The sequence below is a fragment of the Triticum dicoccoides genome, chromosome 2B (assembly GCF_002162155.2).
Source record: "Triticum dicoccoides isolate Atlit2015 ecotype Zavitan chromosome 2B, WEW_v2.0, whole genome shotgun sequence".
Taxonomy (NCBI): Eukaryota; Viridiplantae; Streptophyta; class Magnoliopsida; order Poales; family Poaceae; genus Triticum; species Triticum dicoccoides.
In genome coordinates this window covers 318,771,304-318,779,422 of record NC_041383.1, presented here as the reverse complement: position 1 = coordinate 318,779,422, position 8,119 = coordinate 318,771,304, and the positions used below count along the sequence as shown (strand labels likewise).

At 45.9% G+C, this 8,119-nt stretch overlaps 1 long non-coding RNA gene across 4 annotated transcripts; it reads right to left on the bottom strand.

The window, feature by feature from the left end:
- Positions 1 to 311: 311 nt before the first annotated feature.
- LOC119363606 lies at positions 312 to 5,146 on the bottom strand. Of its 4 annotated transcripts, none has more exons than XR_005174131.1 (5): positions 4,523 to 5,146; positions 4,235 to 4,426; positions 4,004 to 4,110; positions 1,036 to 3,766; positions 312 to 897 (listed from the first exon to the last, which is right to left on the bottom strand). It is a non-coding gene; the product is annotated as an uncharacterized LOC119363606 (long non-coding RNA). The 4 variants fall into 4 exon arrangements; XR_005174130.1 differs by having other exon boundaries at positions 312 to 3,192; positions 3,578 to 3,766; XR_005174128.1 differs by having other exon boundaries at positions 312 to 3,766.
- Positions 5,147 to 8,119: the final 2,973 nt, after the last annotated feature.

The following is an 8,119-nucleotide window of genomic DNA, read 5'->3' as shown; positions in this document are numbered from 1 at the left end:
GATTTTTTTCCAAACTCAATATTTTTTACGTGCGTAGACCGGTCTAGTGGAGCGCAGGGACTGTGCAAGTGAACTACATCTAATAAGAAAGCGAGCTTCTTTTCAGATGCTTCTAATAAGAATCAAGTGAATTAAATCAGGCAGACATAAGTGAACCGCGACACTACCAAGAATGAGCTTCCTTATCATTTTTCTTTTATGGAGCGAACCACCTAACCATATATAATGGGCTACATCATTAGTCAAACATTTTTTTGTCACACAATCCTTTCTCCTTTTCAATTCTTACAACGAACCACGTAGTTTGGCAGAAGAACTTTATTGTGTTTTCCAACAATTACGAAACAAACTTTGCAAGTTTTACATAACAAGCCATCAATCAAAAAGAATAAAAAAATAGCAAGACCCGGCGAACATCACAAACCAAATGACCATGGTGAACGAAACTGCAACACTCGCGAGGCTAAACTGCACACATCGCTTGACCGCACTATATAGCCATACATAGTCGACAGCGACCAAATCAGGGCAACATAGATGACCAACGCCGGACTGCACACACACACACACACACACACACACACGAGAAGAACCACTAGAGGTGCACACTGCCACACCGTCGAGCTGTACAAAGACACAGAAGAAAAAAACTTGCATGGGTGAGTTGCCGCCTTGCCGGAAGTACATGTGGCCAATCCTATAAACACTCTTTTACCCCCCGCAGGAGTTGTGGGCTGTGGCATACTCTGGCTGTGTGGACTGTACCGTGGAGGACGGCACAACAGGTGGAGGACTTGCAGCGGTGGAGGACCCAATAGTTGTCTGCACACCCGAGCTGCGCAGACCACGAGCCACTCGCGGGCGAGCTGCAAGTCCTCAATGAGCGTCTGAACTGCACTGCATTGAAAACAACCCATCATTTTTTTCTTCTGAAAGCAGTAGAAATGCTTCTGAACAACACCAACCTGGACGGGATTCGCACGGCGAACTGCACGGCATCACTGTCAGTACTACATATCATGTATGGGCCGGTACCTCACCGGAATATGATGAAGGGGGGTGGTGAAGATCTGGCCTTGGTTCCACACTGCATCACACGCGCATGGGCAGAGGGAGGCCGTCAGCGACCTTGAGCTCAGCGGTGCACCGCCACCTTTGCTTCCATCCCCATTACTGCACTGTTGCTTTGAGTTGGGCTGCACGCACACCTGTCGCACTGCACCTCGAGGGACCATGCACTACATAGGCACACGCGGGAGCCTCACCATGGCTGGAGCGTGCTGCCTGAGCCGGCTTGTGAGCATGAGGAGAACCAAAGAGGGGCCACGGGGAGGTGATGGGTGCGGCCGCCAGCGAGGAGACAAAGCACGTGAGAAGGCCATGGGAGGCAAGCCCGAAGAAGATGAGAGGCAGCAGTAGCAGCTTGATTCGGTTGGGGAAGGGCGGCGCCAGAGCCTATACCGAAGTGGAGCCGCTTGCTCTGTCACCGGCGAGGGGCGGCGCGACGGGTGAAGATGGTGCCCAAATCCGTCACCGGCCATTCGCGGGGTGGCAGTGGAGGTCCGATTCATCGTCGTCCTTGCGCGGCCTGGCAGTAGGGCCCGGATCCATCGCCGGTAGTGTGCGGGAGGGTTTGTGGCCTGCATGGATCGGGTGTTGGAAAGGATGGGCGGTGCGGGAGGGCCTTGGCCGCCATGGATCTGGCGTAGGGGAGAGTTGGGCGGCGCGGGAGGGCCGTGGCCACCATGGATCCAGCATAGGGGAGAGTTGGGCGACGCGGGAGGGGCGGTGGCAGTGCAAGGTGGGCTGGGGCACAATGGCCGGTGGCGGGGTTGCTCTGGTGGGGCTCCGATGTGGGAAGTTGGTCAACCGGGCACGAGTATGGGAGGAAGAAGGTGGGAGGGATTGGCGAATGCGCGTGGGGACGAGGAGGATAAGTGGGTGGCGTCTTTTTTTCCTCACCCGGTGAATGCGGTTTAGTAGCATCAGCCTGTTGGTTCGGTTCGGGGCACGGGGTGTTAGCAGAATAAGATTTACTGTTAGCAGAATAAGCTCTTAAGGGGTGATATCAGAATAGACCCACCCTATAGACACATGGCCTATGTTATAGTAGCATTATATATATGCTTCACTCTATGTGCATACAGTTTTTAGAATGTAAATTTTCCCATATTTTGAGAAATCATTTCAGGATTGCCAGAACAGTTTTGTAAGGAACAACATTGCAAGTAAATCAGAGACATATATCTACTAAAAACCAGTGTTGTTTCCTCCCTGCTCATTGTGATTTGCTACTAGTATCCGAGTGGCAAAGAGTTGTATGGTCAGTGGCATTTGGTTATCCACTGACCCACAACTTGTTTAGTTCTGTGATCTAAACCCTCTCAATAGTATACCCATACAGAGGTACACCACAGCTTGAACTTGAGCAAATGAAACTGAACTTACGCTTCGATAATGGAATGAGACGAAATGAAAAGGTGAGAAGTGAACATGAGGCTATAAGATGATCCCGAAGTTTCAACTTAGATGTCTATTACATGAGATCTCCGTAAGCTATATATATGCTACCAACTGTAGGAAACAAGTACTTATTATGTTGAAAAATTCAGTCTAGCCATTTGTCTATAAGAAATTTTTGAAGACCATCAGGCAAGACACTTGCACAGCTGTACATGGTATCAGGTTTCTGCTTTACCTCTAGGAATGAAAAAATAGCAAGTAAAGCTACATATATGCTACCTTACTTGATTTAAACAACATGTGTGACTTCCCTAATCTTATTTTCTCAGAAAACCAATGTTCTTTTTAGTTCCATGTAAACTATAATATGTGTCATAAGAAAATAATCAATCGATCATTTTCCAAGAAGTAATCAAGAGCACCTTCTTGTATGTAAGAATAGGGGTTACCATGTTTAGAGCGAGAAAGGCACAAAACAAGCATTCAGATATGCCTCTTCCATAAGCTTCACAATCATCTGAAAATGCTAGTGCTATACATGTGTACACACCCAAAACATCATCCTTCCTTTCTTCCACCACTCTTAGCCCATGCCCCTCCTCAACCCTGCATCGACCTCCTCCACTATGCTTTGGCGGCAGCAGGACCAGCCCCCATGAAGTTGTGCTCCTCGGGCGACCATGACCGCTGCCCCTATGCTTACGGCTGCTGCCGATGGCATGGAGAAACCTGCATAAATAAATGTCTCGCTTTCGAAAAATCGAGAAGACATGCATAGAAGACCGAAATCTGAAGACTGTGCAAGAACATGGATGTACAAACTAAGGACACAATCTCACATTCCTCAAGCAATCAATTTACATGGTCGATAAAATTGCAGGGTCTTACTAAAATACAATCAGATATAGCAGCTCAGATCGAGCCGCCGCTTCATTCTTTTAGGTTCCACTAATTGTGAGGATACATGTGTAGAGTCACACGATTGAAACAGTGAAAAGAATAGAAAACCGGCGAAAGACACCCTTTCTAGAATGAAAAACATGATGCAAATATTGTCCAGGAAACAAACATGATAAGTACAACATCACCTCATTCATGACCATTTAAACAATACCTGAGAAAACGCGACCATTAGGATGAGTTCTGGAAGGCCAATTTCCACGCACTTGGCTACTTGTATTTCATCATGTTCCTTTTATTCAGTCTTCCGAATACAGAAGCATGGAAAATAAGCACGCGATGTAGCAAAATTAACCACTAAAAAGCCAAGTTTATAAAGCTGAAATCCAACACTGGTCAGTACCTGCAAAACAACAGGCGGTAAACAATCACACACTCTCAATCTGGTGAATAGAACAAAGAGGAATAGAAAAAGGGGAAACTAATAAACTGGATCAGATCCACTAGGTAGCATTTAAAAATTAATCTGGGATCACGGGACCCTGGGAGGCAGCTTGTCTGTTTCTAAGTATAAGCCTACTTCTTACTTTAAAGTTGTGTTTTAGACTACAAACATCAAGATTGCAAACAGTAATCTTACTCGTGTCAATCAAATAAAGGTATATCATCTTCATCACTTGATACAAACCAGTAAAGGAGCTAGATGGAAATACATCTTCCATGGCAGCTCATGTTGTATGTTCGTACCTACAAAATCGAGATGTGGTTCAGATTTCCTAGGAGACGATCAAAATCATAGTGACATAATTACTGACAAAGTCCATGTACTGCAAGAACAACATGCTCACGCTAGCACAGAAAGAATGCCAACCTTTCATGTAGCATGCCTGGAAAAGGTTGAAACGCCTTTAGGTGTACATTAAGTATGAACCGAATGTGTGTATATACTCAAGCCCTAGGTAAACCTGCACACATCTGCTACTCCACCCTGGATTAATGTGTATCTACTCAAGCTCTAGGTAAACCTACACGCATCTGCTACTCCACCCTGGATTAATTCGTCCTAGCAAAATCACATCACGAGCAAAAGAATTAAAATCAAGATTTATCCATCTAGCAGTCCCGAAATATATAAGTAGAGGTGTTTCTAATTGCCCACCTGAGTGTTTCGAGCTGTGCCGGAATCCATGGGTATAGCACCAGCTGTTGGTGTCATCGGCCACCTGCTGAGGCCTCTAGCTGATGCCACTGTCCGTCTCCCACCTGCTGATGCTGCCATCCGCACAACGAGGATGAGGTGGAGTGCAGACTCCCGTGCCTCGCGCCCAAGCACCAGCCTCCTCGCAGCTCCCGATCCAGGAGCGGATCGAGCCGCCGCCAACCGCCAGGTTGCATCCGACCTCACCGGCGTAGGCTGACAACGCCGGTCGGTGACCCTCTCCCGTCAGCCGCCACACTTCCCTCTCCTCTTTCATCTCTCTTTCTCCCCCTCTCCTTTCTTCTCTCCCCCTCTTATATCCTGTCTCTCCTGTTGCTTCCTCCGACAGGAGGCAGCGGTATAACGCCGCGGATATCGTGCTCCTGCCGGCAGCGCGACCGTGGTTATCCCCTGGCACAGCTGCAACAAGGAGTGGTAGCGGGTGAGAGCACTAGAGGGAACAATGGCGGCGGAGGAGAGGGAGGAGGGATGAACGCGCGTGCCGAGGGAAGAAAACAGATGGCGGCTAAGGGAGAGGGGATCGGGTCGTTCGTGCGATGCGAATACCTAGGGTTTCACTCCCTCACAAATTCCATCAACACGCGAACAAGACATAGGACCGTCACTGAAGAGCAGGCCCATTCACACAAGGTCCCAGCAATCATGGGCTGATGCAAATCAAAAGCAAACATCCACGCACCTCACGCGTGGAGTGCATGGCGCATATAGACAGCGGAGCGGATTGGCCAAATTCTTTTGCACGTGGTCACATCTCACCCAGCTAATACATGTGCCTGACGAGCCCACCAGTCATTGGATATGAAAAAGAACCATGAAGGTCAAAACGAGATTTAGTACAGGGTGAAGATCCAATGGCTCAGCCTGACCGAAGACCAGATCAAACGGACAGGAGTAGAGCAAATCGGTGGAGCCTCCTGTGAGCAAGTTGGCTAGCAACATTATATGTCAAAATAGGTGTACTGCGCGAAATCTTCTCTTTATGAAAACCCCAATCTACACATTGTTCCACGAGAGACCTATCCTCATTGCGAAATAAAGGACCACGGAAGGACCACACTGAAATTTAAACAAAATAACTAAACTATTAAAGCCTGAGTCAATGACAGTCGGGACCCGCCTGCACTATTCCCCTTTTGACAAGTCAATGTTGATTGGGTCAACCCTGCCACTTGACCCCACCTTTCATCCACTTTGCCAACTTTCTAGGTACACTTCTGTGTACCAATAACATTTACCCATTTATTTTCGACTTAACAAATAATTTCAGAATATTTTTTTGAACTTCGGAAATTCATATAAATTCAATCGTAGCTTCGATAAAATTGTTTTATATATATGAAAAACGTTCAGAGAAACGAGACGAGCCTGTTAGTGCACTCCATGTAGTTGTGACATGCCTCTAAAATTGAAAACATGGATCCGTCCCTGCCATTTCAGCTATTCGAAAAATACCCTAACACGGGAAAACATTTCTTCGTCTATAGCACCTAGCACCGTGTTAGGTCACCCCTAGAAAAGCGTTTTTCCATGTCATGCTTTGTTATGCTATTGTTTGCTCTGTTATTATTTGTTTCCGCTTTGTTGCTTCTTTTTCGGTAGACCCCGATACTGCGATAGACCTCGAGACCGCTGCTGATCTGGTGGTCATCTACTTATTTTGAAGATCTGTTTTCGTCCGCAGAGCTTCCAGGCAAGCAAGCCCTCCTTGACCCATTCCTTTATCTCTTATGCTTGCATTAGGACTGCTACTACTTTTGTATGATCCTATTCTAATGCATAACCTGATTTTGTAACCCACAATTGTCACCTTACCTACTTATCCTAAAACTACTTAGTATAGGTTGGTTAGTGATCCACCAGTGACCCCCTCACCTTGTCCCAGTTGCCCCCGCTTTATCTTCTATGACTCGATCAACTTGATCAACGTCTAGAGCCCGACACATATCATCACACCCCCTTAGTTGTACGACACTCCAGGGTTACTGTCGAGTGCCAAGGGTGATACCTCGTATAACACTTCTAATGTTAACTCTATAGTGTAGTTAATTGGTCGTGGTCATCGAGGGTGATTCCTCCTTCACCACTCCCAATAATATGTTACTCTTGTCTCTTCTGATGCTGCAAGATGCTTGAAGATGCTAGTCTTTGATAGGCTAGGCATTTCTACCTATTCTCGCTTTTCTGTAGTCTAGTCCACAGATACAGCCTCATTCCTTTGATACTGATGCATACTTAGCATAGTTCTAATGTAATTCTTACGAGTACTTTGGATGAGTACTCACGGTTGCTTTGCTACTTCTTTTCCCCTGTACCCGATTGATGCGATCAGATGACGGATCCTAGGAGCCAGCTGACACCACCACCTACTACTACTACCCTGAGGGCGCCTACTAGTACGTGGAGCCGCTGACGACCAGGAGTATTTAGGGTGCTCCTAGGAAGGAGGCCTTGCCTTTTTGATCATCGTTGCTTTTATGCTACCCTTCTTAAGGCAAACTTGTTTAACTTATGTCTGTACTCAGATATGCTTTCGCCGACTCTTGTGTATTCAAGCTTATGTACTCTAACCCTCGAGTTCCCTAGCTTGTAATATAAAACTTGTATTATTTATTTTGTGTCTAGAGTTGTGTTGTGATATCTTCCCATGATTCCATGATCTTGATCATACACATTTGCATGTATGATTAGTGTACGATTAAATCGGGGGCGTGACAAGTTGGTATGAGAGTTGACTGTTTGTAGGAATCCTCCTTTCCAACTCTTTGGCCAAAGTTGTGTCTAGTCTTTAGAATTTTTTTACTAACATTGTTGTGCGGCTTACGGCCCGACATCACAAATGGGTGGTATTAGGATCTTTTATTCCTCGTGTATACTCTGAGACTCTGACCTTTCTACTATTGGGGTTAAAGATTTTACTAACTCTAACTCGAGGTTCTCATAATTAATTCCTCCTGAATAGCCCCTTCATTCCAGATGATCGCCTGCTTCAACAGAAGATTTTAAAGATACTCTTCAATGTTTTTTGAGACCCTTGTGGCCACCGCGATTGCAATTCCTTACCGCTGTTATATCCTTATGTATAACTACATACACTTTCCATTCATACAATCATTCCTCACTGCTCTTGTTCTTACAAGATGCCCCGAAATACTCTCCGATGTTCCTAAAATCCTTTATGCTTACTGCTCTGCAGTTCCTTGCCGCATCAATACCCCTACTGATAATTCTCCGCACTTATCAAGGAATTTTTCATTACTAGTTGTTCTTATGATTCACGAGATAGATTGAAATGCTATTCGATCTGCCAAAAATCCTCTATAGCCTATTGCTCTCAAAATTCTTGCTTGCTGCATTATGCTTAATCCCATAAGTCTAGTAATCTTATTGGCCTCCTTTGTCACTATCATTTTAAGTCCATTGATTCAATATGTTGCGGATGCTCGCAATCCTCAGTCAAATCCTAGAATTCATCCTTCCGGCTCGGACGTCATTTTGAACAGGAGCTGGTTCTCGACCAATCAAATTGCTGTCAATTGT